The sequence below is a fragment of the Ursus americanus genome, chromosome 6, assembly GCF_024610735.1.
Source record: "Ursus americanus isolate L20-20 chromosome 6, mUrsAme1.1.p, whole genome shotgun sequence".
NCBI lineage: Eukaryota > Metazoa > Chordata > Mammalia > Carnivora > Ursidae > Ursus > Ursus americanus.
The window spans coordinates 10,161,100-10,188,435 of NC_142132.1; the positions used below are offsets into that span (position 1 = coordinate 10,161,100).

Consider the following 27,336-nt stretch of genomic DNA (forward strand, 5'->3'; position numbering starts at 1 on the left):
TTTTTTCTTCTAGTGGAGGAGGGTTACATAAAAGGGGACTTTGTCTCTCATTCCCAGTCGGGGTGCACCCTGCCACGAGGCCTTGGCAGAGTCCGAGGGCGGATGTCTCCTAAGTGTGCTAATTTACGTTAACCGACAAAAGTAAGTGGACATGATGCAATTAGGAATGGAGAGGAGGGTGGCATTCCCAGCAGGGCCTTGCTTGTTGCTCTCGTTTTGATGCCTGCCCAACCTCTTGCAGACACTGACGATTCTCTTGATTGTTTTAATAATCAAGAAATAGGGCTTCAGGGGCGCCTGGGTGGCACAGCGGTTAAGCGTCGGCCTTCGGCTCAGGGCGTGATCCCGGCGTTCTGGATCGAGCCCCACATCAGGCTCCTCCGCTATAAGCCTGCTTCTTCCTCTCCCACTTCCCCTGCTTGTGTTCCCTCTCTCGCTGGCTGTCTCTATCTCTGTCGAATGAATACATAAAATAAAAAAAAATTAAAAAAAAAAAAGAAATAGGGCTTCAGTCTCCATAGCGTTGTTCTCGGGCAAATTTTGCAACTCTGCTCTGTATCGCCGGGTCGTTTTCTTTTTTCAAGGATTACTTGACATTTTAAGTATGGAGAGGAGGCCTACGTCTGTAACTCACCCCAGGTGTATCCATTTGCTCCACTCATGCCGACCTACTCAAGCCTGCTCCTCTTCTTGGTTCCCTACCTTGGTCCAGACCATCCACCCAGTTTCCCAAGCTGGACTCTAGATGCTGCCTTGATTTCTCCCACCTTTCCCTCCCAACATCCAAGTAGCCACTGCTTCCTGTCCCGTGTCCCCATGAAAATACCCTGACTTTGTCTCCCTCCTTCCTACCTCCGTGCCGCCCCCTTATTCCCATCCTCACCATCTCTTGCCTGGGCTCAGCCTCCTGAGAGCCTGGCTGTGCCAGGCTCTCGCCAGGCAGGCCAACCTCCACTCCGCTACCAGCTTTAGTCCTAAAAAAAGTCACATCTCATCCATTCCATTCTCTTGCTTAAAAAGTTTTGTTGGCTCCTGCTGTCTCAGGATAAAGTCCAAATTGCAGCATGACGTACTAACCAACTTTCCAGGCCTGTCATGCCCGACTCCCTCCTCAGGAACCTTATGTTCCTACACTCTGAACCCATCATTCCATGGACAGCCAGGCCCTTTGCTAAAATCAGCATTCTGTGCTCTGTATCTAGAACGCCCCCCCCCCCCACCTTTCCTTGGCAGATTCTTTCAAGGCCCAGGTCAAACGTCACATCCCTTGGAAATCTCTCTGGTCTCTTCCAGGTGGAGTTAGTACTTTATTCAACGCTCAACAACAGCATTTGTCGTAACGCATTGTGGTTTATCTTTCTTTGGGTCTTACCTTCCCCTAGACTGTGAGCACTTGGAAGCCAATGTTCCGGGTCTTTATGGATCTCTGAATTTTGGTTACTTAATACAGTGTCTGGCCTGTAGGACGTAAATCCATCAGTGTCTCATGAACGGAATAATCAGAGCTAATATTTATAAAGGGCTCAGCACGCACCAGGTACCATTTCAGGTACTTTACACATTTGAATTTTCACCACCACCTTTGAAGTATAAGCGCTTTTGGAATTCTGTCTGCTGATGAGAAGCCTGGGGCACAGAGAGGTTATGGGAGTTACCCAAGTCACACAGCCTGGACTGAATTCAGGCTCATCTGCGCGCAGAGCCTGCCTGCTGGCTGAGTCCCGCCGTTATTCTGTTTTCCAGTAAATGAATCCCAAGTCACGTGCCGCGACCAACCCCCGGGTAGATTTGAGGCGAAGGTCATAGCAGGCACTCCAACCCAGGAGCCACTCCTGGCCCTGAGATTTAATCTCTATGCTCTTTATCTCCTCAGCCACTAGACAGGGTGGGCCGCAGGGCCTCAGGAGGCTTGGGTAGGAAGGTTGCTGAGTTGCTGGCCGCCTGAAATCCTCATCTGAACCATTGTCCCCTCGGGAGTGTCAGAGCCTCAGGAACAAAGGCAGAGACACGCTGAGCCCTTCATCATCATCTTCATCATCGCCCTCATTATCTGGGAGTCTTTGTGAGGTCAGGAAATAGGCTCGGGGCAAGTCTGCCAGCCCAAGTGTGAATGACAGTTTTCTGTACGTGTGTCCGGGACACAGGCTCCTACATGAACGACTCGGCGTGACTGTGTGCTGTGGTTGGAGTTTCCCTAGGAACACCGGTCAGGAGAACCAAGGTAATTGCCTCCTTCCCAGAAAGATCTGGTTGGGATTCATCTGTCTGGAATGTTTAGGTGTAGTTTTCCCTGGAGGTGGGGACTTGAACTTGGACTCTTCCCAGATCGATTTCACCTGGCCACAGAAAGCCGGATCTGGCAAACAGTGCCAAGCGCTGGCCTCTTAAATAGAGGGCCTAGCGGTAAATAGCCAGGTGTGCTGGAAAGAACAGAGACACGGGAGCAGGCCTCCCCTGGGCTGCAGTAGTGGCTCTGGTACCAAGGAAGGCCTCTCTCCAGCATAATTTCCACTTTTGATCCCTCTCAACGATCCCTACCTTCTGTTCTGATGATCTGCGTGATTCCGGGAAAATGCATTCACCTCTTGGAGCCAACGATGGAGCCCATGGTCTAGGCAGGCCAGTCGGCACCTTCTGGCTCCCCCAGCTGCAATCACTGGTCGACTTGTTGGACGTGAGTCTTCACTAAGTCCGATCGGAGCGCTTTTGCTGGGGATGCAGGGCAGTGGGACTCCCTTCTCCCTCTGAATATACTTGAGGAATCCTGTAGCCCTGGGGGCTTGCTAGAAATGCAAATTCTTAGACCCTACCCCTGACGAGAGCCAGAGCCCGGGAAACAAGCCTTCCAGATAATTCTGATGAACATTCCCGTTGCAGGACCACTTCTCTACTTCATTCAATGTACAGATGATTAAAAAAGAAAAAACAAACAACAAAACCAGGTTCAAAGAGGCAAGGTGACTTGCCCCAAGTCCTCGCTAGTGAGGATACGAGGCTGGGATGGAAATTTGGGCTTCGCTTCCACCCCCCGCCATGTAAGAGACATTTGTGTTTTTATTTAGTTGTGAAGCTATTGGAGCACCAGAAAGCACTCCTCACCTTTGGAAGGTCCTCCCTTACCCGGTCCCTTTCTCCAGAGGTGAAAATAAATATCATGCAGTCTGAGGTTACGTGGGGTGAAGCCTCCCAATTACTCCCACGTTTATGTGCCATATCGCAGACTTGATGTTGGCTGCACTCAGGAGACATTAGAGCCGGCAAGGACCACGTCCTGCCCAAAGAGACAGGCCCACCTTTGGCCCGAGACCGAGGGCGTGCTGGGAGAGAGGCAGTTGCTGTCATTTCTGGGGTCAAGCTGCTGGTTTCTTGGCTGGCTCCTTCCGGCTTGATCTGGCCTCCCCCTGCCGCTTTGCCACCCAAGGCTCCGCTCCATGTGTGCGAGGGTAGGTGGGGGCAGGGGCACGGCTGGTCCCAGGCCAGCATCGTGGCTCCGGTCTGAAAGTCCAGGCATACCTAAGGCGTCTCTCATGGCTCCCCAATGCCATATTAGGCTGCCCCCTCTGAAGGGTGGAATCTCTGACTCATCCTCCCCTTCCCCCACACCCCCTCACTCTTGCCAGTTTTGGCCAAGATTAGAATTCACTCAAATCTGTGGGTTCTAAGGTTTATGTGCTATTTCAGTTTGGCAAATGACTCTTTTTTTGTTTCGAGTCAGAAAAAGAAGCGCTTGCCCGAAAGGGCCTTGGGGAGGCTTTTCTTTGGGCCCCGCTGTTTGGTGCGACCAAAAATGGGATGATTTCAGTGCATGTGTGTTAGAGAGAAACTGACCCTATTTACATCCTGGGGTTAACGGATGAGTAGCAAGGAGACTTGGTCATCAGAGTGACAGCGATGACAACAGTCCCCTCTCCCTGAGTGTCCTGCTGGTCTCCAGTCCCCAGCTAGACACGCGGTGCGTTTTACGAACCCATGCCCGGTCCCACCAGGGAGGCAAACTTCCCCAGTTTAGGGATGAGGAAACCGAGCTTTGGAGAAGTCCAGCCTGGAGCTCGAGGCCACCCAGCGGAGAGGCGGAAGCAGGACTGCAGCTCTGATCTGACCGGTGCTTTTGCCGCACTGCTGGTCCTGGTTCCCACAAGAGGCAGGGGTCTTGCTCCGTGGCCCCGAGATAAGTGGGGTGTGTGGCCTCTGTCCCTTTAGGATCTGCAGGGTGAACTAGGTGGGGCTATTTGAATGGAGGCATCGGAAGAGGACATTGAGAATGAGGGGCTAGAGCCAGACAGAAGATTCGGGAGTTAGGGCAAAGGACTGGATCCCGGGCTGCCCCAAGAGTCTTGGTGGAAGCCGGTAGAAGATCGGTCTTGGTCCTGCACCGTACCAAGGCCACCACTATGTTCTGCTTTGTGTCTCTCTGCCCATGATTCGGATCCCAAGGAACACTTGTTGGTGGGCTCTGCTGGGCGCTTGGCTTGGGCAGGGCAGGCCATCTTGAGTGAGATCTCATCAGATTGCATCCAAGTTTCCAAAAGAAAGTCAGGACCCTGCCACTGGAGGAAAGGGGAGGGAGTTGATGTTGGGCTGGATGTCAGAAAGGCAGAAACGCACACAGCTTTGGGCGTTGGGAGCCCCGCAGGCCTCCGAGCCCCTGGCTGTGGGGTGAGTCTTTCTCTTCCTCCTCTGGGGGGGCCCACATGCATTTTTAAGTAGGCAGACCTGAAGACCTGGGTCTGCGGCAGGCTGCCCGGTCACCCTGGAAGGTGGCATGGAGAAACGGGCCAGTGGTGGTGACAGGGCTGAGAGGTGACAGGGCTGAGAGGTGACAGCCTCGCAGAGCTCAGGATCCTCCCCCTTCAGTGCAGAGCCCCTGTCCTGCTGAGCCACAGCCTGTGGGGGGCTGTGGGGTTGTCACTTATGCCAGTTCTGACGGCCCCCTGCTCACTGTCCAAACTTTGGAGCTCCGGGGCAGAAAAGGCCAGGAGATGATGAGGAGTTGAACAAAACTACTCTCCCCCAGCCCGCCAAGAAACATTCCTGGGGTGAAGAGGGTCTTAAGACGGCACCTGAGGGGTCTCAGGAGCCTGAGCTGAGCTGGGTCTTAGAGGTGACCCAAGCCACATTTTTATTTTAAGAGGGAAATTGAGGTCAGAATGGGGAAGGCAGCACCCAAGGTGGTCCCGTCAACTGACTCGCGGTGTGCTCCCAGCTGCTGCGGTGGCCACCCTGCGGCTCAGCCCCCCGCCCTCGCCCCCCAGCCTCTGTTTGTGAAGTGCTTCCTCTATGGCAGCTCTGCGGACGGGAACTCATGATGCTGCTCCCCATACCAGGGAGTTGACAGCAAGCAGGGAGGAGACAAGGAGCCAAAACAGCACAGTAGAGGGCTGTGGGTGATGCAGGTGGGCCCCTCTCTGACCTCCAACGCACCCAAGGCCTTGCATCTTTGTCTGAAGATAAACAGTTAAGCTAGAATATTCGAAGGAGGCAGGCCTGCAGAAGAGGGCTGAGGGAAGTCGGTGTGTGCACACGCACGTGTGCACAGGTGTGCAAGCGTGGCCGAGGTCTCGAGTTCTTTCTTCTCTTCCTCCCTGTCAGGCAGGTGTTGCTGGCAGCTGGGTTATCAGTGGAGTGCCTGTTTCCAGGGCGGGCGGTGGATATTCACCGTGCTTTCTGGGGTCACATGTTCTCGTGTTCTTGGCCAAAGTTTTAAAGAATGAAGAATTTTGACATTCCCTGGCAGGGCTTTCCCCCCTGGGCTTGGCTGCTGTCTCCCCAGCAGCTCACGTGCCTTCCTCTATGCTGGTGGAAGCTTCATCCAGCCCCTCCAAAGTCCCAGCTCCAAGCCCTGACCACCCTGCTCCTTTCCTGCATCCCTGCCCCAGGAGCCCTCTCTCTGCAGGTGCGGAGTGAAATGGCCGGGGCCCACTCGGGTGGTTAGCTCTTCAGTAAGGCCACTGTGCACACGGTAAGGGTAACGAGTGATGCACCCTCTCTCCATTGGGCCCCCATGTTGGCCCACGCTTTTAACCCTTCTAGCCTCACCCTCAAATAGCACCGGCCCAGAAACGCTTTGTATACCTGTGGAGCAAACACCGTGCTTCCATCGAGGGCCACAAAATCATTAGAAGTGGAAACGACGCTTCCTTGAAGTAGAGTTCAGCAAGCACATAGTGACAGCGGCAACACGGTCCGTTTGAACTTGAGGTTCAAGCCCCAGCTCTCCCGTGTCCAGGCTGTGTGACGTTGGGCCAGCTACTGAACATCCCTGAGCCTTAGTTTACTGATCTGAACAACGGTTAGAATTCTGATGCCTATTCTCACCAGGAGGATGTGAGGATAAAATAAAAGAGTATAAATATAAAAGGGTGAGGCAAACCTCAGAGCACTGAGCAAATACAGCTATTATGATTACATGGCCCCTTGACACCGTCCATTTGAGAAAAGATACAATAATTCAAGCCTTAGTGCCTGGACCTAATCTTTATGATAAAAAGGAAGAAAAAAAAAGGGAAAGAAAAGAAAGAAATCTAGTAACCTGTGGTCGGTGGCTGTTTTCTCTTAAAGACAACGTTACAATACCAGAAGAAAGATCTGGCTAACTTGAGCTGATTAGATAATTCTCCCAGGGGGGTCTGCAATCCTTTTCCAGGAGGGCGGGCATGCATTATCACAGGACTCAAACAAAGGTGTTGACCTTTCCCAACCTACAGAAAAACCTGGCCTGGAGGGGTAGCTCGACTGATGTCATCTATGGGGTGTGCCTACTGCAAAGGACAGACGTGGGGACCAGGCCGAGGGGCATCTGGGGCAGTGGAGGCAGACGCGGTGTGGAGGCAGCCTCAGGGAGCCCAGGCTAGGGAAATGCCAGAACTTTGTCTTCTTTACGGAAACTCATTCTTTCCAGGAGCAGCATGGGGCCTTCTAAAACATTGTCCCCTGATCTGATTCTATCCAAAGAACATGGTAACGCTCTCCAGGATGGGGAGACCGAAGGCTCAATGCTATGGACTGCTGAGGTGATCCCAGAGAGAAGAGAAGTATCAACACAGAGACTGCCAGGCCCCCGGGGAGGGGGAGGGGCTGCTGCCGAGAAGCTCCCCCCCCCATTAAATTGAATGAAGAATGAAGACGAGATGGGTTCTTCGTTTTTTTCCCAGCTTTGAGATTTGGGGTTCAAATCCTAACAGTGCCTTACAGAGATGAAGTCCATCAGAACCCATGGTCCTCCACACTGTCTTTCCTCTTACATGGGGCCGTTGGCTTTCTGGACCTCCACTGGGTCCTCGGTTCCTCCCCTACAAGCCCCCCACCAATCCTCAGCAGTTGGGTGATCAATAAGCCTTCAGGGTCTAGTGGTGAAGTATGTCAGACTGCTTGGAGTCAAATTCAAATTCACGTTTCCTGCTCCCTGTGTGACCTTGGCAAATTACTCAACCTCTCTGTGCCTTGTGAAGTGGGGCTGTAAGTACACCACCTCCTAGGTCGTGGTATGTGTAACCTGCTCGGCACAATGCCAGCACGTGGTAGGACTCCGCCACGACCCCAGAGGCTGTGCAGACACAGTAGCTGGGAGGAGGGGCACCTGTGGTGTCCAGTGGGGCCACGTGACTGGCCAATAAAATATGTGCAGAAGTGATGTGCGGAACTCTGCAGGTAAGAAGTCTTCACGTAGCTAGGTCCCCTGCCCCTTTCTGTAGCGGTGTGCAAGCACCCTGTTGCGTTGGATCCCTGGGCTCCCCAGTGGTTACAAGGAGCAGAGCCTCCCCCTCCCCGCCTCCCTGCACTAGACATCTGACGGGAGCAAGAATTAAAGTTTTGGGAGTGAAGCCTCTAGAATACTTGGTCTGTTTTTTACTGCATCATAGCCTAACTGCTCCCGACTACCGCAGTCACCAACAATTAGTTGATCCTTGCACAACACGGGTTTGAACCGTGCAGGTCCATCCACTTATGTGTGGATTTTTTACAGCGTGGTCCTGTAAATGTATTTTCTCTTCCTTATGGTTTTCTTTCTTTCTTCATTTTTTAAAAAGATTTATTTGTTTATTTATTTATTTGAGAAAGAGCAAGAGCTGGGAGGGGCAGAGGGAGAGAGAATCTCAAGCAGACTCTGTGCGGAGCGTGCAGCCTGACGTGGGGCTCGATCCCACAACCCTGAGATGACGACCTGAGCTGAAACCAAGAGTCAGGCGCTCAACTGACTGCGCCCCCCAGGTGCCTTTTTCCTTATGATTTTCTAATAGCATTTTCCTCTGTCGAGCTGACCTTATTGTAAGATACAGCATATAATGCATATAACATATAAAATATTTGTCAACCGTAGGCTACTAGTATTTAAATTTTGGAAGAGTCAAAAGTTACATGCATATTTTTGACTGCTGGGGGGGGAGGGTCAGTGCCCCTAATCCCCGCATTGTTTGTGGATGGAATGTATTTCCACTTTAGGATGCGGTGCCCGAGGAAAATTCTCCTTATTCCACACTCACACATCTTCCCTTCTGGGAGGAGGCAGGTGACAGAATGGACAGAGCCAAGTTCTCCGTGTACAAACCTGGGTTTGAATCCCGCCTGGGGCCTGTCTGGCTCTGCATTTTCAGGCAGACTGTTTAATTTCTCAGAGCCTCAGTGTCCACACATGACAATTTCTACTTGGTTGGGGCTGTGGGGGCCCCAGGTGCCAGTGCAGGCTGGCGAGTCTTGCACGTTCCGCACTCATGGGCTGTGACCAGGGTTTGCTGAAAGCCCTTTCAGTGTGGACAAGAGCACATCACCTCCTCCGGCGCCAGGCAAACATGTAAAAATTGCTCAGAATCCTTCTCTGACCTTTGGAGATGGGCTGCCATCTCCCATTTGTTCCCCAGGAACCACTCCCCCCGTCCACCTGTTTCTGCCCCAGAGGCTGACATGTATGGATACACAGCTAGGCCATTGGCTTCCATTGAGTTTGGGACCAGAGGAAGGGAAGAAAGAATTTGGGATCTTTATTTCCTCTACTTATATCCTTAGCTACCTCCTTGTGAGGTCACCTCGGCTGGCATTGCCACTTGACCCCAGGTTCCTGCTCCTCTCCAAATGGCCTCATCCCATGAGGGTCCCCTGGGGTACGGTAACTGCACCTGGGGATGGAAAGGGGTGCTGTCGCCATGTTCCTGCACCATCTCTGGTGTTCCGCTCATGCCACCTGTGCACAGCCCTTCTGGAATGATCCTATCTTAAGAGTGTCATCTCGTTCCTGCTGAGATCCCTGGGATACCTCAGTGCACAGCCCTGTCTTCTCTCTCTCGCTTCCTATGATTTTTTCTTGCCAGTCTTGCTTTCTGTGGCCGTGGCCTTCTGCACGCAGAGCAGAGTGGCGTGGCCACCTCTCTCGATGCCTCGTCTTTCCAGTGATGTCACCGATACGTTCCCAAAGCAGAAACTCTCAGGTCTTGCTTGGGGGCCTGCCAAGAATGCCCTGCAGGGCTCCCCTCTGGTCCCACATCGAGAGCGTGTATAAAAACACAGAAGCCTGGGTCTGCCTTGGGCCTGTTGAATCCAGGTCTCTGGGTGGGACCAGGGATTTGGATGAGCAGACAGGGTTGAAAAGACAGAGAGGGGGTTACTAACCGTGTGTTCACGAGGCTGTGTTGCACGAAGTTCCTGTGGAGTATGGTACGATGGTGCGAGAAGCTTGATTTTGGATGTGACCACTTTCGTGCCCATCACCTCAATCAGTGTGGACACGTGTGCAAGGATGTGCCCGGGCGTGTGCAGCAGCGGGCTGACAGGTCTGCTCAACGTCCCCCAGAGTGGCTCTACTCACCTCTCCTTCCAAGCCTTCATCATGCTATTGCCCCGTGAGAGCAGAAGAGGAATACCCTTCCTTTGGCTCTTTAAGCCCCCCTGTCCCTCGAGGCCCCCCAGCTTCAGCCTGCCTGTGCTGGTAGCACACAGAGGGGGAGAGGGCCCATTTGGTTATGTTTCACGCCCCGCGTGAATGGTACGTGAACAGCCCCACGGTGTGTACATTCTGACAGTGGGCATGAATTTTTAAACTTTCTTCCTCCTCCATCTCTCACTGCCTGTTGCTGGTCTCATCTATGCCAGGGACCAGGCAGGGTGCTCCTTCATGAGTCAGGTCATTAATCTTTGCAACCTCCCCATGACGCAAAACATTAGCATCACCATTTACAGATAAAGCAGCCAAGGCTCTCGTGGGGGATGGGGTGGGGTGGGGGGAGTGGATGGGTGGGGGGTAAATAACTCGTCCAAATAGCAGAACTGGGTTTTCAGCCCAGGTCTGTCTGACTCTAAATCCTTCACTGTTAGTCAGGGGTTCTCAAACTCCGATCTCGGGATTCCTATACTCGCGCTCTTTCTCTCTCTTTTTTTCTTCCAAGTTTTTATTTAAATTCAAGTTAGTTGGGGCGCCTGGGTAGCGCAGTCTTTAAAGCGTCTGCCTTCAGCTCAGGGCGTGATCCCGGCGTTCCGGGATCGAGCCCCACATCAGGCTCCTCCGCTATGAGCCTGCTTCTTCCTCTCTCACTCCCCTGCTGTGTTGTCTCTCTCGCTGGCTGTCTCTCTGTCACATAAATAAATAAAGTCTTAAAAAAAAAAATTCAAGTTAGTTAACATACAGCGTAGTGTTGGTTTCAGGAGTAGAGTTGAGGGATTCATCACTGACCTGCAATACCCTGTGCTCATCACAGCAAGGGCTCTCCTTAAAGCCCATCTGCCCCGTTTAGCCCATCCTTCACCCATCTCCCCTCCCCCTGCCCTCCTTTGTTCTCTATCATTAAGAGTATCTTAGGGTTTGCCTCCCTCTCGGGTTTTATCTCATTTTACTTTTCCTTCCCTTCCCCTATGTTCATGTGTTTTGTTGCCTCAATCCCACGTAGGAGTGAAATCATTTGGCATTTGTCTTTCTCTGACTTATTTCACTCAGGACTCCTATACTCTGTTAAAAATTGAGGATTCCCCAAAAGCTCTTGTTGGCATGGGGTACAGCTATCAGTATTTATCATAGAGATTAAAACTGAGAAAGACACAAAGGTATTTATTTCACGTAAAACAGCAATAATAAACCTGTCACATGTAACACATGTAACTTTTAAAGTGAAAATGAACGATGTTTTCCAAAAAAGGGAGATAGTGAAAAGTGACATTATTTAACATTGCATATAGCTCTTTATTACCTGCCTTCGCTGAAGACAACTGCATTCTCGCATCTGCTTATGCCTTGATCTGTCACGATTCCACAAATCGCAGAGCCCCTGGAAAACTCCATACACTCCTGAGACAATGAGCGTGAAGAAGGCAAATAACTTCTGAGTGTTGTTAGGGAAATCATTTTGTACCCTCGAGCCCCTGGAAAGGTCTCAGGGAACCCCAGAGGAGCCTGGGCAATACTTTGAGAACCACTGCTCTAAGTTGGGCAGGCCTGTCTTGCCGGCATTCTCACCGTCTCTGGGTACTAACGTCTTCACAGTCTGGACCTCTTGCGTTCCCATCTGCTGTTGGGTAGCAAGGGGGTTAGAATGTGGGCAGCCCTTGAGCTTGGTTCTGCCGCTGAGCTCCTGGAAAGCGGCTGCTCTGGTCCAGCGAGTAGCCCACATTGTCCACGCTGCAGAGGGGACATGGGGGGTACGGTGCATCCTTGAGGGGTCTTCACGAGAACTTGCCTGCTCAGCTTTATGCCGATCCTATGACCCGAATGAATCACCAGCATTTATTTTCAAGGAAAAATAAAGAAAATTATACACATTTCTCTAGTAAATTTGGGATCAAGAAATATCCCTGTTGGTGTGAGGGGAGGGAGGGATGAGTAGGTGGAAGACGGGATTTTTAGGGTGCTAAAACTATTCTGCATGATTCTTTTATGGTGGATAGAGGTCATGACACATTAGCCATATACAACACCAAGAGTGAGCCCTAACGTGAACGCTGACTTTAGTTAATCATGTGTCAGTATCAGTGCATCAGTTATAACAAATGAACCCATTAACGCGAGATATTAATAATGGGGGGAAATGAAGAGGGAGAGTCAGTGGTTTTATGGAACTCCGTACTTTCTGATCATTCTTCTGTCAAGTTAAAACTTCTCTTAAAAACACAACACAGAACAAAACATCGCTGCCAGTCTGGATTTTCGCCAGAGGCTCTGGGCTTGGGGGCTGGGTCGGACCCCCGAGCTGCTGGCCTGACTGTGGCTCCGTGCTGGGGAGCTGCGCCCGCTCACGCATCATGACCCCAGACGAGCTGTTCTCCTGGGATCTTTCTCCCATAGTCTGTAGCTCCCACAAGTCTACAGTAGCATCAGCTCGGCCTCGGAGGGTGTAATTCTGGTGGTTAGACTGGTAATTAGAGGATTGTGTAAAAGACTCCTGGCGTTGTTTAATTACTTGAGAACTATCAGCTCATCATCGCGGGGGATAATGGGCCTTCTAAAGCACGGAGAAGCGGGCACACTGTGTCTACGGCTGGGGAGCCTCCTGGAGGCGGGTCTGGGCGGGAGCCGCAGCTCTTCTCTCCAGGCCACTTGGGGAGGGAATCAGCAGGAAGGTGTTGGGTGATTGCGGGATGGGTTGGAGGACGTGGCTGGTCCAAGTGTGAGAACTAGTTTATCGCCAACTCAGGCAGACAGGCCTGGGCTTGCTGCGATGCACCCTCCACCCCCCCACCCCTGCCCCAAGTCTTCTTTTAGACAAGCCATGTCGGGAGACTGGAACCTGTTCCTGCTGTCCTTGGTCCCTGGGCAGCTGAGGATCCAGGGCTGGGACTAAGGTGAGGCCAGAGAGGTGCCCAGGGCATGGGCTTTGAAGAAGTGCAGCGAGGCAAGGCTTGACATCTGCAGTGAGGGGCTTTCCTACCTGAATGCTAGCCCAGCCCCTACACCGCGCCTTACCTTCGTGGCTAGTTTTATCTCCGGGGGCGGCACCTGACTTCACCACTCCTGAGTTCCACGCATTAGGAATCCTTCTCAATGTGATCTCAGTTTCTTCACCCGGCACCCACCTTCTTCCCCAGCTCCTTCCAGGCTGGCAGTCTCAGGAAATGCGCTTGACTCTGGAAGGTTCTTTCCACAGTCCAATGAGCACACAGGCTCGGAGGGAAAAAAAAATGTGCTTAGGAGACAATAAGCGGTTGTTCTGAGTTTGAAAGCGGAGACCCTAGTGACAAGGCATGGGGAAGGCTTTCTCAAATGCTTTCATGAGATTTTCTGCTTTCGGGTGGCGGGGGGACTGCTATTTGCGAGGACAGGTACTGCGGTGACTCAAGAATCTGCTTGTTTGTTTGGGTTTTTTTTTTTTTTTTGGTTCTCTCTTTGCTCAAACTTAATTAGTAATATTATAACTTTCAATTTAATCATTGACCTAAATGAGTCCATTTTTATCTCAGCAGGAGTCTGGCTGGGCTGAAAGAAGTAGCCGGGCAGCTGAGTGAGAGGGGAAAACTCTGACTAGAATATTTGGGCTGGCAAGTGACACCACTTCTGCTCTGAGATAAGATGGAGACATTTTCAAGCTATGTTTTAAAATCATAAAAAACAGAGTCTCCTGCTGGAGATAAGATATAAATGTTGGCGTGGAGCTTCGGGGGGCAGTGAAAGAGGAAGGTTTACCAGCATAGCTGAGATTATTGCTGAAACCAAGATTATAAGTAATTACGGTTTTGAAAGTTTTGTCCAGGTGCACAATAGACGGCTCAGTATCTTGGATTCCTGGGCTGGGGTCAGGTTAACTATTAAAAGAGGACAAAAGTATTTCTAACAAAACCTGCAGTTTGCTTAAAGCCTACGCCATGCCTGCTGCTTTAAAAGGTCCTGCTTTGAGACTTTCCCCCTTTTCCCGGCTCTCAGGAGAGCTAATGTTGATTCATTCCATGCCTAGATTAATGGTGTTTTGCTTCGGTGTGATGTTAAATTGGCCTGCTCATCCCCCTGCCCCCCGGGATGGATGTCCCTCCCTGCAATCTTCACTATGATCGAACGGACTCACAGCCATAGGATAAATGGGGACCGATCGTCATTGCATTTCTTCTCCACCTTGGGCTGCCTCTGCTAGAACTGAGTGCGGGGCCCACGGACGAGATGCTTGCTTGCTTGCTTTCTCAGAAAGAACAGATTGTGGAAGCATGCAAGCCGTAACTGTCATATACCTAAAATCTTCTTTATAAGCAACTTTTTTCAGTAGCTTTCATCTGGAAGATGCAATCACATTTCCCCCGAAGGTATAAATCATCCAGAAAAACACGGAAGAGAAGAACATGCCCTTAAATAACTCCTCAAACTGAGTTTAAGATGTAATTTCATTATTTTGAATTATCCCATAGTTCTCCCTTCTCTATCTCCTGTTCTCATCTTGAGCTGGGAAGCGTCTTAGCCTCATCTGTGCTGACCACTCTGTATCGCAGAGGAGACACTTCATTCACCAAGGAGAACTTTGCATTTGGTTTAAACTGGCGTGGGATGACTTTTCTTAGCATCAGTGGGGTTAAGTATATATTTTTTTAATTTTCAAAATGTCTGTTGACAAATGGATAAAGAAAATGTGATACACAATGGAATCTTATTTGCCTTATAAAAGAAGGAAATCTTGCCGCTGGTGACCATAGGGATGAATCTGGAGGACATTATGGTCGGTGACATCAGCTAGATACAGAACGACAAATGTTTCCGGACGTCGCTCCTACGTGGAATCTGAAGTAGTCAAACTTACAGAAGCACAGGGTAGAAAGGTGTGTAATGGGGAAAATTGGGAGCTGTTGTCAAAGGGTGCACACTTTGAGTTATGCAAGATGAGTAAGTCCCAGGGATAGAGTGTAGGACATGGTGACTATAGGTAATACTTTTTTTGTATATTTGCATTTGCTAAGAGGGTGGGTGCTACGGATTCTCACCACATACACACACACACACACACACACACACACACACACACACACACATAACTAGGTGAAGTGATGAATATTTCAATCAGCTGGATTGTGATCATTTTACAATGTATATGTATATCAAACATCAAGTCGTATGTCTTAAATATAGATAATTTTCATTTGTCAATTATATCTCAGTAAAGCTAAAAATTGTTTTACAAAAAGACATTTTAACAATCATTTGAGCAAATGTGTACCATGGTCAAGATTCCTTGTGTTGCTGGTGCCATAGCCCTGCTCCAAAAATAGACACGATCGAAAGGGTAGGGCTTAACCCCCGGAACTGAAGGGCCACGCAGCTGCAGGGTCTCAGGAACAGGCCACTCCATCCCCCCTGTGCCAAAATGCTCCCCCCCTTTCTTCGTCTTAGGAAAAATGAGCTAAGAGTAACATACAGGGACGCCATGACTCACAGGAACCCTCAATTAACCAGAAGTATGTTTTTCATCTAACTTTGGGGCCAAGTGGAAGACAGTCTCAGGGGCTTACTTCATAGTCGCACTCTTGGTCCAAGTTCCAGGGGGTATAAATATAGGGCTTCACCTCCCATTGCTCCTGAATATCTTTTATTTGCTCTTTTATTGTGATAAGATACACATCGCATAAAATTTACCACTTTTAAGCGTAAAATTCAGTGGCACTGAGTACATTCACAGTGTTGTACAACTATCACCACCATTCATGATCCTAAACAGAAACTCTGTGCCCATTAAGTAGTAACTCTCCATCCCCCTGCCCCCTGCCCCCAGCCCCTGGTAACCTCTCTCTGTCTCTATGAATTTGTCCATTCTAGATATCTCATAGGAGTGGAATCGTATGATACTTGAACTTCTGTGTCTGACTTATTTCCCTTAGCATAATGTTTTCAAGTTTCATCCACGTTGTAGCGTGTCTCAGAGTTTCATTCCTTTGTATGGAGGAATTTTATATATATACACACACACACAATATATATATATATATATATATATATATATATATATATATATATACAATATGTAATATATATGTATATAGAGAGAGGAATTACATATATAAATATATATAATATGTATAATATATACAATATGTATATATAATATATGCATAATGTGTATGTATATGTACACAATGTATATATAATATATACAATACAAATTCCTTTATACGTAGGAATTATATATATGTATATATATGATATATATGTATATACATGGGCATATATATGTATACAGTGTATTATATATATATGTATTCTATTCCTCTTGGGGCACTTAGGTGGTTTTGTGCTTTGGCTGTCATGAATAATGCAGCTATGAACATTAGTGTATTCTAAATGTCTTTGGGCAGTGCTGAAAAAATATTCGTTTTCATAAAAATGAGACTGTGGTATCTTTCCAATTACAACAGCCCAAAATTTAGTTTCTGCTCAAAATGGAGGCTCTGTGGAATCATGGAGAGAGGATGGGCTCCCGAATCCTATAGAATCATCTTGAATGTTGGGCTTTGATGTTCCTAGTCTCTGACGTTGGGTAAATTATTTAAGCTCTCTGGGTTTTAGTTTCCTCATCCAACAAATGGCCGATGAAAAAGGCTGAAATGGACATCTCTGGGCTGCTTTGAGAATTCGGTGTTTCCCTAATTCACTTAGCAATTAAGAAAGTGCCTGTAACGCTTTTGAAAAGCAGATTTCTGAGCCTTGGCCCGGAGCCACTGACCTAGAAAATCTGGGAGCGAGGTCTGGAGGGCTGCATCTTTACCAAAATCTTCAGGGAATGCTTATGAAGCCACATTTCAAGCACCACTGAAATCAAGTGTATGAAGCCAACCCCTCACTCAGGACTTGATACAGAGGGGGAGTTGAAGAAACGCTCATCTCCCTTCTTCTCCTTACACTGGGCCTATGAAGAAAGGGTAGAGGATGACTGCATCTTATACAACAGTGACCACTCCATGTGACAACAACAAAATTCTAATGATAAGTTGTTTCTGAAGAACTCACCTGCACCTCTGGCTGTAAGTGGTGCTGGCAGTTCAGGTTATAAAACCGTCCACTTCATTCATGTGTATCTTTGGTTACATACTTGGGTACAATCGCACTGTGTGAGATTCAGATCTGCTGATGAGGGTGGGTGCTGGGGCAAAGAGGGGCTGGAGGAAGACGCCACATCCTGCTATGTGGCCGAGGGAACTCCTTAGAGACCCGTCATGCAAACTTGAGACTTCAATGAACAGAGAGAACTGGTGAATTTGTATCAAACAAACCAGATTGATGTTTTTTTTGTTTTGTTTTGTTTTTGGTGTTCTTCAAATTATAAAAGGAGTGGACAGAGGGAATGTAGCAGATGTGATTTGTTCCAGGTTCGAAAGGGCATATTTGTGTCTTATGAAATCTTATGAGATAAATGTAATTCAAATTGGCTTGGAGATGAGAGCTGTCAAATAGATTGAAAGCTGGATTATAAACCAAGACTAATGAGAGCCTGCAATGTGCACAAAGTTAGGGATGGAGTCCAAGAGAATTGCTACAAGGTCTTACAGGGGAGGTAAACAGCCTATTAATTAGGGTAGCAGATGGTAGTAAATTGGGAGATGTTTCAGATTCCAAGGACAGAGAAAGAAATGAAAGCATGGGATCTGTATTGGGTAGTTAGAAACCCCGACACGAAATCAATGACAGGAAAATAATAAGAGCTGCAGGTAGTCTTGGGAGCTAGCAGTATTTAGAATCCCATGGGAGTTAGAAAGAGACTAGAAATGTTAGTGGGATGGCTTAGAAGCTTCTGGAGAAAGGGATCCATGCTGCAGTAGCGTCGTTTCAGGGACCCAGCAGGTTGGCTTGGCTACGTGTGGTAACGAGTTTCTGGGTAAGTGGGGTCTTAAGATCTCCCCAGTGAGCGTTTGCAGACAAGGAAGTTGCCTGAGTAGAAGGAGCTAAATTGCATGTCAATTGAAGCAGTAAATTAGCGCTGAGGGAGAAAAGCAGGCAAGTGAGATAATCAGTGTGATCTGACCAGCGTAAGAAGGCAAAGGCGTGGAGCAGCTGGACGGACGGCTTCCGATCTCTCGGAGTGGGGACCATCCTTGACTCTTCCATTTACCTTCAGTTAATGACTTAGCCTTTTGAGATTTGTCTGTAGATCACCAGGAACACAGTAAGTTTTGACCACGTGCAGGCTCTTCCTTGTGCTGCCTGCACGCCGAATGCAATCAGTTCGTACTTGTTGGAAGGGGTGGTGAGAGGTGTTTGGGGAAACTTCGGGAAGCAAATGTCCCCATTTCTCATCCTCTACATGTGGAGAAGTTGGAGGTACTCTGTTCTTATGACAGGGGAGTCACATCTAACTCCGGGGTGAGATTTGAAAGCCATCTCCTGAAGCGAGGATCACGCGGGGTCAAAATTCTCCTTGAAAATCCCCCCAAAGTGCCCACAAAGTATAGTACTATGCTGTCTCTCAGAAAGTTCCTCTCAGCCAGTTTTTTCCCCAGTGTTGGAACTGATCGAATTTTTTATTTTGCAATTGAGCCCCAGGTGAAGTTGTTGGCTTGCACTTTAGGCCATGGTATATGAAAAATGCTTCTCTTTTGACACGAAAATGGCACTTGGCATGATAGGACGCTCACACCGGAAGGACACCCAGGAGCGGAGGGCAGGGCCGTGGCTCCCGGTTCATACTGACTCCATACCTGTGCTGGGCTGGTGCAACTTTGCCCCTTTGGTTCTCTCTCTGGGCCACTCTTAGAGATTGTCTTGGTCCATGCAGGCTGATACGCAATATACCATAGGCGGGGTGGCTTAAACAACAGACATTTATTTCTCACCGGTCTGGAACCTAGACGTCCAAGAACAGGGTGATGGCAGGTTCTGAATTTAGTGTGGGCCTGTGTCCTGCGGCGTCTTCTGGCGGTGACCTCTTGGGGTGGAGAGAGCAACTCTAGCTCCTCTCTCTTTATAAGGCCACTAATCTCTTCATGGGGCCCCAGCCTCATGACCGCATCCAAACCCAATCACCTCCCACATCCTAAAACCATCCCATGGTGGGTGAGGGCTTCCATATGTGAATTTGGGGATGGGTGAGGGCTTCCATATGTGAATTTGGGGATGGGTGAGGGCTTCCATATGTGAATTTGGGGGCAGGGGTACAAATATGCCGTCTACAGCAGAGCTGCATTTGCACCTTTGCTAAGCTGAAGCAACCGCACTGGCTGTCCGGCAGTCAGCCTTGCTTGTGGAGAAAGCAAATGTACAGAACAAGGCTCCACATGGGTCAGCTTGCCAGGTCCCTCTGCTCAGCTGGTTGTGATGGATTCTCTAGGGCTGGATCAGAGGGCGTGAGCCCCAGCCAGCGCTGCCTACTTCCGCCCAGCGTGAGTGTGGGTGAGCAGCGGCAGCCTGACTGATTGTGCACGCGCGTAAACGAAGCCGACCAGCCTTGGCAAGGCCTCTGTCCACAGCTACACGGCCCTTGGAGGAGGGTGTGTCTCTCTCTGAAGCCTAGAGATGGCCCAGGTGTGGGTCTGTTTCTCTGCCGCTACTCCCAGGGAGGAAAGTTATAGTAAAACTTGGTCCATTAGGGGCACTTGGCTGACTCAGCCGGTAGAGAATGTGACCCTTGATCGAGGGGTTGTGAGTTCTAGCCCCATGCTCGGTGTAGAGTCTAGTTAAAAAAAAAAAAAAAAAACCCAAACAAACTAACAAAAACCCTGGCCAATTAATGCATTTATTTATTTAGTTAGTTAATTAGTTAGTAGGCTCTGCACCCAGCATAGAGCCCAATGCAGGGCTCAGACTCACAGCCCTGAGATCAAGACCTGAGCCACGATCAAGAGCTGGACGCCTAACCAACTGAGCCACCCAGGCACTCCTCAGTTAACGCATTTAAAAGAAAGCAAATGACACTATGCATAGCCACTGTTCTGCAGTGGTGTATTGCCTTTTTTTTTTTTTTTTTTAATTTAAAAGTACATCTTGGGGGTTATTTCCATTCGTACATAAGAGGTGAAATTTACATAACCTAAAATGTGCTGCTTCAACCATTTAACAATGTATAGTTCAGTGGCTTCTAGTACATTCACAGAGCTCTGCAACCATCACCACCCTTTAATTCCAGAACATTTTTATCACCTCAGAACGAAACTCCGTAACCGTTAAGCAGTCACTAGCGAGCCCGGCTCTGCCCAGACCACAACAACCCTTGATCTTCCTTCCTTCTCCATGGAGTTGCCTATTCCAGATATTTCGTATATGTGAAATCATACACCATGTGGCCTTTTGTGTCTGGCTTCTTGTGTAATGTTTTCAAGCTTCACCCGTGTTGTAGCAGGCGTTTGAACTTCGTTCCCTTTTATTGCCAAATCACATGCCATTGTATGGATAGACTATTTCGTTTCCCCATTCATCCATCAAGTGGCATTTGGATTGTTGTCACTTTTTTGGCTATTATGAATAATGTTGCTATGAACATGCATGTATAAAAGTTTATTTGAACACCTGTTTCCAACTCTCTTGGGTATGTACCTAGGAGTGGGATTGCTGGGTTGTTTGGTAATTCTGTTTTACTTTTTGAGCAACCGTTGAACTGTTTCCAAAGCAGCTGTATCATTTTTTAAAAGATTTTATTTATTTGAGAGAGAGAGAGCATGAGCGGGGTGGGGGAGGGGCAGAGGGAGAAGCAGACTCCCTGCTGAGCAGGGAGCCCAATGCATGACTCTATCCCAGGACCCCAAGATCATGACCTTAGCTGAAGGCTGACGCTTACCTGACTGAGCCACCCAGGCGCCCCAGCAGTTGAATCATTTCACATTTCACTAGCAGTGTATGAGGGTTCCAAATTTTCCACATCCTTGCTAAACACTTTGTTTCCATTTTTATTATAGCCGTCCTAGTGGGGGTGTGAAGTAGATTCTCGTGGTTTTGATTATATTTCCCTAATGGCTAATGGTGTTGAGTATCTTTCTGTGTGCTTATTGGACATCCATGTTCTTTCTTGGAGAAATGTCTATTCAGATTCTTGCCTATGTTTTTAATTGGGTTGTTGTTTTTGTTGTTGAGTTGTAAGTATTTATATATTCTGCCCATGGGACCCTTATCAGATGATTTGCAAATATTTTCGCTCATTCTGTGGGGTGTCTCTTCACTTTCTGGGCAATATTCTTTGATGCACAAAAATTTTTAATTTTGGTGAAGGCCAATTTATCTAGTTTTGTTGTTGTTGGTCGTGCTTTTAATGTCACGTCTGAGAATCTGTCGCCAAATCCAAGAAATGAAAATTTACTCCTGTGTTTTCTTTTAAGAGATTGTTTTAGCTCTTACATTTAGGTCTTTGATCCATTTTGAGATAATTTTTATATATAGTGTGAGGTAAGGATCCAACTTCATTCTTTTGCATCCTTTAAAATATCTGATAGCAATCTGTTCCATAGCTTATTTGACCACGTTTCTACTCAGATATTTGGGTCACTTCCAATCTTTTACCACTAAAAACAATAATACAATAAGCATTCTTGTGTTTAATCACTTCCTACATATCTGGGCATACTTGTAGGCTAAATTCCTAAAAGTGGAATTGCAGGATCAAAGACTGATTCCCTTGTTGCTCTTCCTAGAGCTGAGTGGATGCTTTCCAGCAGTGGGTGAAGATATGTTTCCCTACATCCTTGCTAATCTTTGTAGATCGTTGCCAACCAGATGGGTAGTTTTAATTTGGAACGTTCTTATTATGAGCAAGGTTGTACACCTTTTAATACATCTAAAGAGCCTTTTGTAATTTCTTTGCTATGAATTTTTCATGCCCTTTGCCTTTTTTTTTTTCTGTTGGATGATTGTTCTTTGTATTGTAGGAGATATTTATAAAGCAAATGAGGCCTGTGCCTGTAATATGCTTGTCATTTACCTTTTAGCTTTATTAATGATGTTGTTTTTCTTCTCCAGAGAATGTGCTTCAACCCTTTTAAGATCTTTGAGCTAAATGACTACTTAAAACAGCCTTCCCTATTCCAATATCGTGGTATTATTTTATGGTTTTTCTTTCTGGAATTTTTATGATTTCAATATATAGTTTACTCGCTCATTGGTATATCTGGAATTTATTTAGTTATATGGTGTGAGGTAGGGATTCATTTTCCCCTCTAGATAATTGAGGTAGTTGATTTTGAGGTCAGACATCCTCAGTTTCCCACAGCAAACAAAGCAGTAAAAGTTCAGTCGTGACCTGAGGGAGGCCCAAATCCAGCTCATTGTTTGGTCCAGGCCAGAAAGGGCATCTCTGTGCACTGGAACCAGAGGGTGGCTCATTCTCGGGTTTACCTGCTTGAGGAAGCATAGAGCAGTGGTAAACAGCAAAACTCTAGAGGCAGACAGACAGTGTAAAAATGGGGCTCTCTCAATACCTAGTTAGTTGTAAGACCTTGTGACTCTGCTTAAGCTTTTAATCTCTGTACTGTGTTTTTTCCTTATCTGCAAAATAAGGATAGTAACAGTACCTCCCTGTGGAAGGGTGCTGAGAAGTAAACAAAGCCCTGCATTGAAAACCCTCAGCACAGTGCTTGGCAGGAAGCAAACGCAGCAGAGCTGGTGCTGTCATCATTGCCACTGCAGGCATCATCTCCGTTATCTGGACACTTCATGGTGGCTCCAACCACAGCGCTGCCCTTTCTGACATAAGGGGGCTGGCCATGGGCTCCTCCACCTGGAGTGGCTCCATCATTTCTCCAGTCTTCTCCCAGGGGAGCAAATGGTGACCTAGGCCACCCTAGGGGGGGTTCTGAGCTCTTTTGTACCTTATCAATTTCTCAGTCTTTAAAATTAGATAAAATAAAATAAAAACATAAATCAAGTGTAGCCCTGACGGGAGATGAGATCTCACAAAGGGTTAGCACCAAGCTTGATTTGTAAGTAGTAAACTGAGGTTTGGAGTGAGAAGTGAATGCATAACCCCACATGGATGATTTTCTGGTTGATCAAGACCCAGGGTCCTGATTGGCTTGAACCACACAGACAGAACCCTGGCCCCACTGTCATCAGATTGTGGTGGCAGGGAGACGGGGCCCCAGGGCTTCAGTTACGCACCCCTCCCCCAATTTTAAAGATAGATAATAAAGCCACCTCCTTTTTTGGGGGAGATGGTGTCACTCTCAAGGACGGTCCCTTGGCATCACCTGCTGCAAGGTTACTGGGCATCACCCTTGGCACTCATCTGTCTTAGAAGTGTCTGGGCAGTGAGTGACCTTTAAGCTCTTGAAGACTGGAGCTGTGTTTCCTATCAGGCCAGTAGTTGGATGAATGAACCCTGGTGGATTTTGGTAATCATTACTTTCTGTTGTTTTGTGACCTTCGGTGAGGCAGGTAAGGCTTTCTCCTCCCAGCCTCAGGGAAGGGAGATACAATTCAGAGAACAAAAGAAGCAAATTCTTGCCTGTTGAGTTTAAAAGGAGAAATAGATGAACAGATAGGGCCCGGTGGGTCTCAGGACTTGGAAGAGCCCCCAGGGAAGGAAAGAGAATTTCGGCTCAGGAGGGTCCTTCAGAAGGGACTCCAGCCTCCCAGTGCCCTGGGGAAAGGGATGGCCAACCTGAAAAACCCCAGGCCGGGCTGGGGGAGGGGCATCTGAATTCCAGGAGATTTCTGCCCTGCCTCACCCAGGGGATCTGGTTCTGGAGTAGAGATTACTGCCTGTTGGGAGGCTGGCCTGAGGTTGTTTTGCAGGAGGTCTCTGATCTGGGGGTGGATTTAATTTTTATAGGTCTTGAAGCTTAAGCAATTTGGGACCCTCTTTAGAACACAGAATTCAAAAGGATGAGTTCACAATTAGGTATAAGCGGGATTTCTTTTGGGGGTGATGAAATGTTCTGGAATTCGATAGCGGTGATGGTTGCACAACTTTGCAAATATAACTAAAAACCACCGAATCGTATTCTTTTAAAGGGTGGATTTTATAGTATGCGAATTAGATCTCAACTAACAACATATGCTAAAAACGTTAGGCGCAGGGTTCTAGAAGAAGCCAAACAAGAGGGGGCACCAAGCAAAGTTGTGTTTGCCCGAATCTCTCTGCATCCCAGTGCGGCCAAGAATGGTGTGGACGGAGGGCCGGAGGAAGGTGGTCCCGCTAGGAGCTGTGGGCTGGAGACATGGCCCCCTTGTGGACCAGATCCTCCCTCCTCCCTGGCCTGCCTCCTATACCCAGGCCCCACTGAGCTTCCAGGAACTTCGATGCAATCCTGGAGGAAAAGTGGGAATTAATGGTGACAAGGCTTCACCTTTGTGGGATGGCACCGGGAAAATAAAGAAGTATTTCTTGTGCTTCTGACTTGAAAAACTGAGGTTAGAACCTGCCGTGGTGTGTGTGTGTGTGTGTGTGTGTGTGTGTGTGTGAACTTTGGTTTGGAGGAGCTCAAGGAGGAGGATTCCCTCAGACACCGCAGGTGATGGTGGAGCTGGGAGGGCTTAGAATCCATGCCTCCTGCGTGTGGAGTTGGGGGGCTTGAAGGGGGGGCGGGGCTGGGCCTAGCCAGAGGGGACCCCGCTTCTACCTGCTGTAGTTTTGGGCAGAGAAACAACTGCAGTCTGGGCAAGCAGACGAGGCCCTTTGGAGGCCAGGGACATGCCACTGTCATATTTATAATCGGATCCTTGTTTATCTTGAATCAGACCCGGCTGTCTGCATAACTTCTGTTCCTCACATTCTGAAGATTTGGGCCCAAGACACATTTCAGGGAATAAGGAGAAAGCTCATGTTTGAAAATGAACCAGCAAAATAAATCATTGTGTTTCTGACATGATGCCCATTGAATACTTTTCAATTCTTAGCTTTGGCAGCAGTGTTTGAAAAAAGCACACACACACACACACACACACACACACACACGCACACCCCAAACCTATCACATAATTTTTTCTGAAAGGCTCATTCAGCAGGCCTGCCCCTCTCGGTTCCCAGCCCCCCTCTTCCCTTTCCTTCTCGCTCCCTCTTTTTTTTCTTTTAAATCAGCCCTTCTGGTGAGAGGGCAAGTGTACATACAGTCTTCCTTTGTGTTTGTAAAACAGAGCCGTATCAGTTGAGCAGTAATGATAACATTTGTAGTTATGCAAGCAGAGATAACAGTAATCAGATCTCCTGCTCTTGGCAAAAACCAATGGCCACAACCTCACGGTGGGGTGGGGTGTGATGCTGAAGGGGGAGGGGAGTGTGTCTGTGTGTTTTTGTTTTATCAAAGCCCCCAGCACACTTTCTCTCGCCAGAGGCTCTCAAAGCCCTCCAGGGGTTGTCCAGTTAAGGAGTTCCTACCCTAAACAGAGATCTGAAGTTCCCCCTCCTTTGCTCAAGGTCTCCTGGCTATTTTTTTCCTGCATCAAATGATTTAGGGCTTCCTTTGCTTTCCAGCAGGTAATTTGACCTCTCTGTATGGGAAGGAGTAAAGGCTAATGTATTCACTCAAGCAGAGGCCGGTGGGACTGCAGAAAGGCAGAAAGATAGCATCAATTTGCAATGCCATTTGGGTTTTTTAAAAAGAAAAAGAAAGGTGTTGTCCTGGAGTTGCCCTTCTTCCTGCCCAATCTGATTTCCCTGAGGGGGTTTCTGTTGCATCCTTCCCCAAACGACATGCAAATATATTGATTTCTGGGAATTCAGACAGTGGCAAGGACTAGACGTTACAATTGCCAAGGTACGTCAGGCCAAAACCAGAGCCCAGGCGCGTGTGGGTTTGATACCGTGGAGACGAAGATCCTCAAAATGTGAGCTATGTTGGGGGATCCTCAAGTGAACTCCTTATTAGGTGTTGGGTGTCTGAGTTTCTCTGCTCGTGGGTTTCTCTGGTTTCATCTTGGGGTTGTCATCCAGTTGTTCTGGGGAGAAGAGACTACTGTGGGGCTCGCCACGGGCGGTAACTGATACCTTCGCGTAGCCCACACACCCCATCACGCGGCAGTGGTCAAGAGACGTAGCCTAACTCTTATCTGACTTGGGCAGAAACGTGGATCCACAGCCATAATTTTCAACACAATGGAGACCAAACTCTTTTTCTCTTCTGTTCCGAGGCGTTCCTAACTACGTTTAAAATGAAGCGCATGTTTCCCCGCTTTTCTCCTGGATACCTGAAAAACCGCCCCACTTGCTTCCCCCTTTCTACTCATCTCTACCTAGCCCCCCCCAAAAGAAACCGGAAGTAGGAATGCAGACAGGGAATTGTGAAAAGCTGCAAGCTAAACCATGAATTGCTTGGGAGTGGGGGTGGGGGGTGGGGGAGAATTGTATAAGGAAATAAATTCCGTTTTATTTCTTAAAGAGACATTTTCTTCCCTGTCTCCAGACATAAGTGTTTGAATTAAAAATTATACTCGGAATGCTGTGCAGATGTTGGCATTTGAAAACCAAATACTATTGGCCTGCGGGTTGCTAGGCAACGCGTGCCACCCAATCAGCATGGGCTTTAAAATGAAATCTGTTCCAGGAGACAAAACGAAGCCCCCATCCCTGCTGTCTGGTTCGGTGGCTGAGGCGGGAGACTCTCCATGTGCTGGCTTCGGGTAGGAGTTCAGCGCTCTTGGCTTGCTTTGCCTGAACACGCATTTTAATTTCACTGTGTCATTTCTCATTATCTGTCTACATAGAATCCCCTTTTTGGTTTTCAGAAATAATTAAGTAAAGAGCCCTTTCACTCACTGCGTTTTTGGCATTGATAAAGACATTTGAGGCATTTCAGACGAGTCGGGGGCCGTATCAGAGCAGTCTTTGAAGATGTTCGTTAAAGGCCGTCCTGGCAAACAGTGGCAAACAGACCAATTAACCCTAGAATCGAAGTCCTGGCGGCTTGAAACTCCCTTCAAAAGAAATTAGCCCTAATGTTAATAAAGTGGGTGTTAGACCATTTCAAAATATCAACTGCAGCCGACTGAGTCAATTGGAATGGAATTATTGCATTGTCTTGCCAAAAGAGGAGTCTTGGGCTGGTGTGAATTTTTGTTACAGTTGCTGTCTGAAAGTTAGAAAAAAATGTGCAAACCACAGTTGGAGCAACAATTCCAAGCGGAGTGGGAGAGGTTGTTAAAGAAAGAGAGAACTACATCGCTAGCTTTGAGAAAGAAAAAGACTCAGAAAAGGAAGTGCCCAGAAGTGTGTCCTCTAACACGGGGATTTGTGGTTAGAATCAGGATTACGATCAGGGCTCCAGCTCCCAGTGATAAGCCTCACTAATACTTCTCTGCTCGCCAAGGAAGACGGGTAGCTCAGCTGTTGATTCCTTATTGATTTTTCAGATCGCTCGGGAGACAGACCCAGAGCGGCCGGCTCCGCAGGTAGTGGGAATGAATTGCCAAGACCCGGGGTATATATTTATATTGTCCTGATGCTTTCGCAGAAGGGAGAAAGGAAATTATCCGCCCGGGCAACTGTTTTCATCTGCTTGACCGTATAAGTCGATTTTGTACCGTTTTGGTGAAATTTCCATTTT

General features: G+C 48.1%; 1 long non-coding RNA gene across 2 annotated transcripts in view; it reads left to right on the top strand.

Moving 5' to 3' along the window:
- The first annotated feature begins 1,594 nt into the window (after window positions 1-1,594).
- The window catches only part of LOC123796024 (uncharacterized), a 49,759-nt gene continuing 24,017 nt past the window's right edge, over window positions 1,595-27,336 (top strand). Inside the window, exon 1 of one of the 2 annotated variants that reach the window (XR_006780652.2) lies at window positions 1,595-2,221. This is a non-coding gene — a long non-coding RNA (uncharacterized LOC123796024). The remainder of the gene's footprint in view (window positions 2,222-27,336) is intronic. The other variant, XR_006780651.2, reaches the window with a different exon arrangement.